At 38.4% G+C, this 12,431-nt stretch overlaps 1 protein-coding gene and 1 long non-coding RNA gene across 2 annotated transcripts in view; one reads left to right on the top strand and one right to left on the bottom strand.

The window, feature by feature from the left end:
* The window catches only part of LOC111836354 (uncharacterized), a 356,103-nt gene that overhangs the window by 156,159 nt on the left and 187,513 nt on the right, over positions 1–12,431 (top strand). The gene's annotated exons all lie outside the window — the stretch shown is intronic.
* On the bottom strand, positions 1,761–7,003 carry LOC140581277 (uncharacterized). The gene is made up of 2 exons (XR_011984330.1): positions 4,534–7,003; positions 1,761–4,493 (listed from the first exon to the last, which is right to left on the bottom strand). It is a non-coding gene; the product is annotated as an uncharacterized lncRNA (long non-coding RNA).

The raw sequence follows: 12,431 nt of genomic DNA, 5'->3' as shown, positions 1-12,431 counted from the left end.
ATATATATCCTCCTGAGACCCCACCCATTCATTTATGTCCATTGTAGTGGACATGTTGTTTTTGCGTCTATCTTTTCACTGATGTAAGGAAACATATTTATTACTGTTGTACACTAAAGAGGACATGCTGTGAAATTAAAAATAAAATTGAAAAAATCTAAATTGTAAGATGTCTTATTTCCTCCAATGACAAATAACCAATAATTGAAGGACACTTTTTCCCTTGGGTCTCAGGAGGAGTATTTGCAGCGACCGTCCAGTGCAGCCATGTATTTTTTGACTTGGCCACTAGCACGCCTCATACAGCAAGTCAATCTGCAACTGACTTTTTCCAACCAATTTATTTAATTATTTAATTGAGCTGGTGTTGAAATTTAACAAAATCATGGAACAGTTGAGGTGCCACTGAGGAGAGGTTTGGGAAATGAAGCCGTGTTCATCTAGCCATCCAACTAGATATCAGTAACTTTTTAGAAAACAGAAGAAATTGTTACTAGTTTTTATTGTTACTCTTAATTTGCATATGTTCTAATGTAAAATTTTTGTTCTAAGCCAAAGTGTCACGCCCACGTCTGTCACGCCCACATCTGTCACGCCCACAGGGGCGGATCAGACAGGTGCGGGGCATCAGGGACTGATTACCTCCTCAATATAAGGAGAGTACCTCACACAAACAAACCGCGAAGTATTGCGCTATGTACAGCCTTACTGAGCGTTATTCTGTCCTGTCTCCCTTTAATCCCGTCCCTTGCCTGTCTGCCTGTTGTACAATCCTTACCTCTCATTCCTTGCCTCCTCAGTTCAGCTCCCGTCCTTGACCCGCCTGTCCTGCTGAGCCCGGCTTCCCCTGTTGTCCAGCCCGCCTGTTCCCCCGTCCTGTGTGTGCCTGTTGGACTGACTCCCCGGCTTTCGACCCCTGCTCCTGTTTTACGACCACGATTTCCGCTCGCCGTCTCTGGACTTGTTAGCCTGATTAAAGCTCTGTTTCCCCGTACTTCTGGATCCGTGTCTCCCTTATCTACCCGGTGTGACACAAAGTACATTTGCTACCCAGATAAACAGGTTTAAACATTTCTTTGGACTGCCAAAGACTTTTGCACAGTACTGTGTGTATATATATACATATATATTCTGCCCTCTCGGACAATACATGACAAGTCCTGGGGACTGATGTCCACATGTAACTTCCATGGACTTTTATACAGAGATTGCACAGCAGATGTTCTTTATTATTCCAGGTTAATGGTTTTATTCAATAATATTTAGAAATTATTCTTCAATTTTATATATTTTTGTAAAGGACAATTTCTGCCCTTTAAGACAATGCAACACAAGCCCTGGAGATGGATTTCCATATGCCATTCCATTTTACATTCAAGTTCATAAGTGTCATGTAAAAATGAGTCCCCAGGATGAATATATCATTTTAAAGGGCAGAATTTTGTCTTTAAGAAATTATATAACAAAAAAGACAATAGTATTATATTGTCACAAAATTATTGAATTTCATTTTTCACAACAGTGACAAAAATGGATGAGGCTTAGTTCAAACAGTGTCAGTCCCCAATTATGGCAGACAGGTCAGAAACATAATGCTGCTCCACACAGCACTTGAACTGCATGTATTAACTAATAGGTAGTACAGACTATTACACAGCTGATATCTAGCTTCACATTTTAAACTCTGAATGGTGTTTGTACAGCTTAAACTGTAAAAGTAGCATGACAAAGTGGGAATAATAAAAAAGCAATCACAAATATTCAATTCAGTCCAATTTTATTTATATAGTACTTTTTACAACGGATGTTGTCACAAAGCAGCTTTACATGTTACTGGCTCCAAGCCCCTAAAGAACAAGCCCAAGGCGACAGTGTCAAGGAAAAACTCCCCAAGCTGAAAATAGGAAGAAACCTTGAGAGGATCCAAGACTCAGAAGGGGGCCCCATCCTCCTCTGGGCGACACCGGAAGAGTTCATGCAGTTTAAACAATCCAAAAGCGTGTGTCTAGATAAGGTTTAGAGAGTCTCTAATGGATCCTGCAAAAAGGCCTCCGCAGGGTCCACCTATCATAAAGTCAGATTTTTCCAATGGTGAGCCATTGGGTCTCTATGAGGTGTTGGTCCAAGTACAGGCGAACAGCGGCATTCTGTCATGTCCATTATGGAGTCCAGTAGGAGGAGGGTCCCACAGGAATCTGGCGGCACAGGGTCTCCATAGTGCTGGATCCTGTAGCCACAGGCATCTTAGGCAGAACATCTAGGTCCTTCGCTGGCTCCATGAAGTGCACATGCAGCTCGGCAGAGTGGATTAGTCACACGTATGATGCTCTGAAGAGTGAAGGGTTTATACAAGTATAATGTTAAAAGACGGAAGTCCTACGGACCTCGATATAACAACTTACCTACGAAGGTGAATTGGAAGGTAGCACAGACATTTCTTAAGTGGGAATCCAGAGATAATCCAGCGTCAGTGTGAATGCAGATGTGGACATCCAGAGACGACAGCGCCCCTTTTCCCCACTAGTTGTGTATGGAGCTCGACAGGAGGAATGGAGATGTAGAGAAAGGGGTTAGTCACACACATAATATACTGCAAAATAAAGAGTAAACACAAGTGCCATGAAGCAGAATCGAGCTCCAGCAGGCCTCAGTTTACAGTAAAGGAATTGTAAGGCAGACATGCTAACAAAGCAGTTTTACATATTACCAATTCCAAACCATTAATGGGCAACCTTAGAGTAACAATGGCTAGAAAAAAAAACCTTAGCTATAACTAGGAATAAAACATTGTGAAAAGCATGAACATGTTCTCCCCTTGCAGAGTCAGATCACGCATTTGAAGTGTTCCCAAGTGTTTGTGTGTTTTAGGTTCCTGTTAGTGAACGCTCTTCTGCCATTCTGTCTGACATCAAATAGAAAGTCCACTGTGTCTCTGCAATGTCCAGGTCCAGGTAGTTATAGCCATTTTATGCAGCGGTATGGAGTCCAGTAGGTCTCAGCAGGGCCTCTGCAGACCTGGATCGTAGAACCACAGAAAGGCAGGCCATCTGCCGAATGCAGCTTAGCAAAGAGAAATAAGAATGGGTCAGCAAAATACAGAACATAGAATGTACTGCAAAATACAAGGTGAACCCAACAGTCATAATGCAGTGCAGGAGCCACTTCAGCTACCACCAATGTGCAGCACCCACCTTGCTGATCAACACAGTCATTCTGCAGCAGTTACACTCACTATACATTAGCTAAAGTGGTAAAGAATTCACAGATTAGTGATTAGGAGGCAAATCTGAAATGGTCATGGTGACAGTTGTAGCAGGACATACACTGTAAAAAAAAAAATCCATCAAAAAACGAAAAATGTACTGGCAGAAAATTCACAATTTTCCACAGTTTGTTGTTCCAAGGAATATAACAGTATGTTGATGGGCCCTTGAGTCATGAAAAATAATGAATGTAGTGAAATACTATATTTTCTAAATACTTTGTGTAGTTTTGTGAACAACATAAATTATTAAAGAAACAAATCTACATTGGCAGAATGAAGAATTAAAAATGAAAATAAACTATTATTTAACAAATATTACTTGGAACAACAAACTTTGGAAAGTTGTGATTTTACAATATTTTCCATTAGATACTTGAAGAAAGAATCTGTTAATGGAAAATGTGCCAGTAATTTTCTACCAGTACATTTTCCATTTTTTGACGGATTTTATTTATTTATTGTTTACAATGTATCTTAGCCATTCCCATCCAACCTTATCCTATTCTATCTTATATTATGTTAGCTGTTCCAAACATACTTCATCTATTCTATTAAATCGTAGCCGTTCCATTCTTACCTCATCCTATTCTATCTTATCTTAGCCGTTCCAATCTTACCGTATTCTGTTTTATCTTATCTTAGCCATTCCAATCACACCTTATCCTATTCTATCTTATCTTAGCCATTTCTATCCTACCTACTGCTATTCTATCTTAACTTACCCATTCCTATCCTACCTTATCCTATTCTATCTTACCATTACTATCCTACCCCTTGCTATTCTATCTTATCGTAGCCATTCCTATCTTACCTAATCCAATTATATCTTACCTTATCCTATTCCATCTTACCTTACCCATTCCTATCCTACCCTGTCCTAATCTATCTTTCCTTAGCCATATCTAAACTACCTTATGCTATTGTATCATTCCTTAGCCATTCAACAACAACAAATAAGAAATGTATTTTTGTTTAGCGCATTATTACAACATTACATCGTCTCAAAGCGCTTTACAGCATCCCTACCCAAAGACCCCAGTGAGTAAGCCATAGGCGACACTATTCCACCTTATCCAATTCTATCTTACCTTACCCATTCCTATCCTACCTCATCCTATTCTATCTTACCTTAGCCATTACTATCCTACCTCATCCTATTCTATCTTATCTTAGACATTCCTATCCTACTTTATCCTATTGTATCTTACCTTAGCCATTCCAATCTTACCTTATCCAATTCTATCTTACCTCAACCATTCCTATCCTACCTTATCCTATTCCATCTTACCTGAGCCATTCCTATCCTACTTTTTCCTATTCTATCGTATCTTAGCCATTCCTATCCTACCTTCTGCTATTCTACCTTACCCATTCCTATCATACCTTATCCTATTCTCTTAACTTAGCCATTCCTATCCTACCTTATCCTATTGTATCTTATCTTAGCCATTCCTATCCTACCTTATGCTTTTCTATATTATCTAACCCATTCCTATCATTCCTTATGCTATTCTATCTTAGCCGTTCCTATCCTACCTCATCCTATTCTATCTTACCTTAGACATTCCTATCCTACCTTATCCTATTCTATCTTAACTTAGCCACTGCTATCCTACCTTATGCTATTCTGCCTTACCCATTCCTATCCTAATTTATCCAATTGTATCTTACCTTACGCATTCCTATCCTACCCTGTCCTAATCTATCTTTCCTTAGCCATGTCTAAACTACCTTATGCTATTGTATCATTCCTTAGCCATTCAACAACAACAAATAAGAAATTTATTTTTGTTTAGCGCATTATCACAACATTTCATCGTCTCAAAGCGCTTTACAGCATCCCTACCCAAAAACCCCAGTGAGTAAGCCATAGGCGACACTATCTTACCTTACCCATTCCTATCCTACCTTATCCTATTCTATCTTACCTTACCTTACCCATTCCTATCCTACCTTATCCTATTATATCTTATCTTAGCCATTCCTATCCGACCTTATGCTTTTCTATATTATCTAACCCATTCCTATCATTCCTTATGCTATTCTATCTTAGCCGTTCCTATCCTACATCATCCTATTCTATCTTACCTTAGACATTCCTATCCTACCTTATCCTATTCTATCTTAACTTAGCCACTGCTATCCTACCTTATGCTATTCTGCCTTACCCATTCCTATCCTACCTTATCCTATTGTATCTTACCTTAGCCATTGCTATCCTACCTAATGCTAATCTACCTTACCCATTCCTATCCTACCCTGTCCTATTCTATCTTTCCTTAGCCATTTCTAAACTACCTTATGCTATTGTATCATACCTTAGCCATTCAACAACAACAAATAAGAAATATATTTTTGTTTAGCGCATTATCACAACATTACATCGTCTCAAAGCGTTTTGCAGCATCCCTACCCAAAGACCCCAGTGAGTAAGCCATCAGAGACACTATCCTACCTTATCCAATTCTATCTTACCTTACCCATTCCTATCCTACCTTATCCTATTCTATCTTACCTTAGCCATTACTATCCTACCTCTTGCTATTCTATCTTATCTTACTCATTCCTATCCTACCTTATCCATTAATATCCTACCCCTTGCTATTCTATCTTATCGTAGCATTCCTATCTTACCTAATCCAATTATATCTTACCTTAGCCATTACTATCCTACCTCGTGCTATTCTATCTTACATTAGCCATTCCTATCCTACCTTATCCTATTATATTTTATCTTAGCCATTCCTATCCTACCTTATGCTTTTCTATATTATCTAACCCATTCCTATCATTCCTTATGCTATTCTATCTTAGCCGTTCCAATCCTACCTTATCCTATTGTATCTTACCTTAGCCATTGCTATCCTACCTAATACTATTCTGCCTTACTCATTCCGATCCAACCTTATCCGATTGTATCATACCTTAGCCATTCAACAACAACAAATAAGAAATTTATTTTTGTTTAGCGCAATATCACAACATTACATCGTCTCAAAGCGCTGTACAGTATCCCTACCCAAAGACCCCAGTGAGTATGCCATAAGTGACACTATCCTACCTTATCCAATTCTATCTTACCTTACCCATTCCTATCCTACCTTATCCTATTCTATCTTACCTTAGCCATTACTATCCTACCTCTTGCTATTCTATCTTATCTTAGCCATTCCTATCTTACCTTATCCAATTCTATATTACCTTACCCGTTCCTAACCTACCTTATCCATTACTATCCTACCCCTTGCTATTCTATCTTATCGTAGTCATTCCTATCTTACCTAATCCAATTATATCTTACCTTATCGTATCCTATCTTACCTCACCCATTCCTATCCTACCTAATGCTATTCTATCTTACCTTACCCATTCCTATCCTACCCTGTCCTAATCTATCTTTCCTTAGCCATTTCTAAACTACCTTATGCTATTGTATCATACCTTAGCCATTCAACAAGAACAAATAAGAAATGTATTTTTGTTTAGCGCATTATCACAACATTACATCGTCTCAAAGCGCTTTACAGCATCCCTACCCAAAGACCCCAGTGAGTAAGCCATAGGCGACACTATCCTACCTTATCCAATTCTATCTTACCTTACCCATTCCTATCCTACCTTTTCCTATTCCATCTTACCTGAGCCATTCCTATCCTACCTTATCCTATTCTATCGTATCTTAGCCATTCCAATCCTACCTTCTGCTATTCTACCTTACCCATTCCTATCATACCTTATCCTATTCTCTTAACTTAGCCATTCCTATCCTACCTTATCCTATTGTATCTTATCTTAGCCATTCCTATCCTACCTTATGCTTTTCTATATTATCTAACCCATTCCTATCATTCCTTATGCTATTCTATCTTAGCCGTTCCTATCCTACCTCATCCTATTCTATCTTACCTTAGACATTCCTATCCTACCTTATCCTATTCTATCTTAACTTAGCCACTGCTATCCTACCTTATGCTATTCTGCCTTACCCATTCCTATCCTAATTTATCCAATTGTATCTTACCTTACCCATTCCTATCCTACCCTGTCCTAATCTATCTTTCCTTAGCCATATCTAAATTACCTTATGCTATTGTATCATTCCTTAGCCATTCAACAACAACAAATAAGAAATTTATTTTTGTTTAGCGCATTATCACAACATTTCATCGTCTCAAAGCGCTTTACAGCATCCATACCCAAAGACCCCAGTGAGTAAACCATAGGCGAAACTATCCTACCTTTTCCAATTCTATCTTACCTTACCCATTCCTATCCAACCTTATCCTATTGTATCTTACCTTAGGCATTGCTATCCTACCTAATGCTATTCTACCTTACCCATTCCTATCCTACCCTGTCCTAATCTATCTTTCCTTAGCCATTTCTAAACTACCTTATGCTATTTTATCATACCTTAGCCATTGAACAACAACAAATAAGATATTTATTTTTGTTTAGCGCATTATCACGACATTACATCGTCTCAAAGCGCTTTACAGCATCCTTACCCAAAGACCCCAGTGAGTAAGCCATAGGCGACACTATCCTACCTTATCCAAATCTATCTTACCTCACCCATTCCTATCCTACCTTATCCTATTCTATCTTACCTTACCCATTCCTATCCTATCTTATCCTATTCTATCTTACCTGAGCCATTCCTATCCTACCTTATGCTATTCAATCATATCTTAGCCATTCCTATCCTACCTTCTGCTATTCTACTTTAGCCATTCCTATCATGCCTTAACCTATTCTCTTAACTTACCCATTCCTATCCTACCTCATCCTATTCTATCTTATCTTAGATATTCCTATCCTACCTTATCCTATTCTATCTTAACTTAGCCACTGCTATCCTACCTTATGCTATTCTGCCTTACCCATTCCTATCCAACCTTATCCTATTGTATATTACCTTAGGCATTGCTATCCTACCTAATGCTATTCTACCTTACCCATTCCTATCCTACCCTGTCCTAATCTATCTTTCCTTACCCATTTCTAAACTACCTTATGCTATTGTATCATACCTTAGCCATTCAACAACAACAAATAAGATTTTTTTTTTTTTTAGCGCATTATCACAACATTACATCGTCTCAAAGCGCTTTACAGCATCCCTACCCAAAGACCCCAGTGAGTAAGCCGTAGGCGACACTATCCTACCTTATCCAATTCTATCTTACCTTACCCATTCCTATCCTACCTTATCCTATTCCATCTTACCTGAGCCATTCCTATCCTACCTTATCCTATTCTATCGTATCTTAGCCATTCCAATCCTACCTTCTGCTATTCTACCTTACCCATTCCTATCATACCTTATCCTATTCTCTTAACTTAGCCATTCCTATCCTACCTTATCCTATTGTATCTTATCTTAGCCATTCCTATCCTACCTTATGCTTTTCTATATTATCTAACCCATTCCTATCATTCCTTATGCTATTCTATCTTAGCCGTTCCTATCCTACCTCATCCTATTCTATCTTACCTTAGACATTCCTATCCTACCTTATCCTATTCTATCTTAACTTAGCCACTGCTATCCTACCTTATGCTATTCTGCCTTACCCATTCCTATCCTAATTTATCCAGTTGTATCTTACCTTACCCATTCCTATCCTACCCTGTCCTAATCTATCTTTCCTTAGCCATATCTAAACTACCTTATGCTATTGTATCATTCCTTAGCCATTCAACAACAACAAATAAGAAATTTATTTTTGTTTAGCGCATTATCACAACATTTCATCGTCTCAAAGCGCTTTACAGCATCCCTACCCAAAGACCCCAGTGAGTAAGCCATAGGCGAAACTATCCTACCTTATCCAATTCTATCTTACCTCACCCATTCCTATCTTACCTTATCCAATTCTATCTTACCTTACCCATTCCAATCCAACCTTATCCATTTCTATCCTGCCCCTTGCTATTCTATCTTGTCGTAGCCATTCCTATCTTACCTAATCCAATTATATCTAACCTTATCCTATTGTATCTTACCTCACCCATTCCTATCCTACCTAATGCTATTCTATCTTACCTTAGCCAGTCCTATCCTACCTTATCCTATTATATCTTATCTTAGCCATTCCTATCCTACCTTATGCTTTTCTATATTATCTAACCCATTTCAATCATTCCTTATGCTATTCTATCTTAGCCGTTCCATTCCTGCCTTATCCTATTCTATCTTAACTTAGCCACTGCTATCCTACCTTATGCTATTCTGCCTTACCCATTCCTATCCAACCTTATCCTATTGTATCTTACCTTAGGCATTGCTATCCTACCTAATGCTATTCTACCTTACCCATTCCTATCCTACCCTGTCCTAATCTATCTTTCCTTACCCATTTCTAAACTACCTTATGCTATTGTATCATACCTTAGCCATTGAACAACAACAAATAAGATATTTATTTTTGTTTAGCGCATTATCACGACATTACATCGTCTCAAAGCGCTTTACAGCATCCTTACCCAAAGACCCCAGTGAGTAAGCCATAGGCGACACTATCCTACCTTATCCAAATCTATCTTACCTCACCCATTCCTATCCTACCTTATCCTATTCTATCTTACCATACCCATTCCTATCCTATCTTATCCTATTCTATCTTACCTGAGCCATTCCTATCCTACCTTATGCTATTCAATCGTATCTTAGCCATTCCTATCCTACCTTCTGCTATTCTACTTTACCCATTCCTATCATGCCTTAACCTATTCTCTTAACTTACCCATTCCTATCCTACCTCATCCTATTCTATCTTATCTTAGATATTCCTATCCTACCTTATCCTATTCTATCTTAACTTAGCCACTGCTATCCTACCTTATGCTATTCTGCCTTACCCATTCCTATCCAACCTTATCCTATTGTATCTTACCTTAGGCATTGCTATCCTACCTAATGCTATTCTACCTTACCCATTCCTATCCTACCCTGTCCTAATCTATCTTTCCTTAGCCATATCTAAACTACCTTATGCTATTGTATCATTCCTTAGCCATTCAACAACAACAAATAAGAATTTTTTTTTTTTAGCGCATTATCACAACATTACATCGTCTCAAAGCGCTTTACAGCATCCCTACCCAAAGACCCCAGTGAGTAAGCCGTAGGCGACACTATCCTACCTTATCCAATTCTATCTTACCTTACCCATTCCTATCCTACCTTATCCTATTCCATCTTACCTGAGCCATTCCTATCCTACCTTATCCTATTCTATCGTATCTTAGCCATTCCAATCCTACCTTCTGCTATTCTACCTTACCCATTCCTATCATACCTTATCCTATTCTCTTAACTTAGCCATTCCTATCCTACCTTATCCTATTGTATCTTATCTTAGCCATTCCTATCCTACCTTATGCTTTTCTATATTATCTAACCCATTCCTATCATTCCTTATGCTATTCTATCTTAGCCGTTCCTATCCTACCTCATCCTATTCTATCTTACCTTAGACATTCCTATCCTACCTTATCCTATTCTATCTTAACTTAGCCACTGCTATCCTACCTTATGCTATTCTGCCTTACCCATTCCTATCCTAATTTATCCAATTGTATCTTACCTTACCCATTCCTATCCTACCCTGTCCTAATCTATCTTTCCTTAGCCATATCTAAATTACCTTATGCTATTGTATCATTCCTTAGCCATTCAACAACAACAAATAAGAAATTTATTTTTGTTTAGCGCATTATCACAACATTTCATCGTCTCAAAGCGCTTTACAGCATCCATACCCAAAGACCCCAGTGAGTAAACCATAGGCGAAACTATCCTACCTTTTCCAATTCTATCTTACCTTACCCATTCCTATCCAACCTTATCCTATTGTATCTTACCTTAGGCATTGCTATCCTACCTAATGCTATTCTACCTTACCCATTCCTATCCTACCCTGTCCTAATCTATCTTTCCTTAGCCATATCTAAACTACCTTATGCTATTGTATCATTCCTTAGCCATTCAACAACAACAAATAAGAATTTTTTTTTTTTAGCGCATTATCACAACATTACATCGTCTCAAAGCGCTTTACAGCATCCCTACCCAAAGACCCCAGTGAGTAAGCCGTAGGCGACACTATCCTACCTTATCCAATTCTATCTTACCTTACCCATTCCTATCCTACCTTATCCTATTCCATCTTACCTGAGCCATTCCTATCCTACCTTATCCTATTCTATCGTATCTTAGCCAATTCCAATCCTACCTTCTGCTATTCTACCTTACCCATTCCTATCATACCTTATCCTATTCTCTTAACTTAGCCATTCCAATCCTACCTTATCCTATTGTATCTTATCTTAGCCATTCCTATCCTACCTTATGCTTTTCTATATTATCTAACCCATTCCTATCATTCCTTATGCTATTCTATCTTAGCCGTTCCTATCCTACCTCATCCTATTCTATCTTACCTTAGACATTCCTATCCTACCTTATCCTATTCTATCTTAACTTAGCCACTGCTATCCTACCTTATGCTATTCTGCCTTACCCATTCCTATCCTAATTTATCCAATTGTATCTTACCTTACCCATTCCTATCCTACCCTGTCCTAATCTATCTTTCCTTAGCCATATCTAAATTACCTTATGCTATTGTATCATTCCTTAGCCATTCAACAACAACAAATAAGAAATTTATTTTTGTTTAGCGCATTATCACAACATTTCATCGTCTCAAAGCGCTTTACAGCATCCATACCCAAAGACCCCAGTGAGTAAACCATAGGCGAAACTATCCTACCTTTTCCAATTCTATCTTACCTTACCCATTCCTATCCAACCTTATCCTATTGTATCTTACCTTAGGCATTGCTATCCTACCTAATGCTATTCTACCTTACCCATTCCTATCCTACCCTGTCCTAATCTATCTTTCCTTAGCCATTTCTAAACTACCTTATGCTATTTTATCATACCTTAGCCATTGAACAACAACAAATAAGATATTTATTTTTGTTTAGCGCATTATCACGACATTACATCCTCTCAAAGCGCTTTACAGCATCCTTACCCAAAGACCCCAGTGAGTAAGCCATAGGCAACACTATCCTACCTTATCCAAATCTATCTTACCTCACCCATTCCTATCCTACCTTATCCTATTCTATCTTACCTTACCCATTCCTA

This window comes from Paramormyrops kingsleyae, chromosome 20 (genome assembly GCF_048594095.1).
Source record: "Paramormyrops kingsleyae isolate MSU_618 chromosome 20, PKINGS_0.4, whole genome shotgun sequence".
In the NCBI taxonomy this organism is placed as follows: Eukaryota; Metazoa; Chordata; class Actinopteri; order Osteoglossiformes; family Mormyridae; genus Paramormyrops; species Paramormyrops kingsleyae.
The sequence above is the reverse complement of the archived record's forward strand: the minus strand, read 5'-3'. Positions and strand labels throughout refer to the sequence as shown.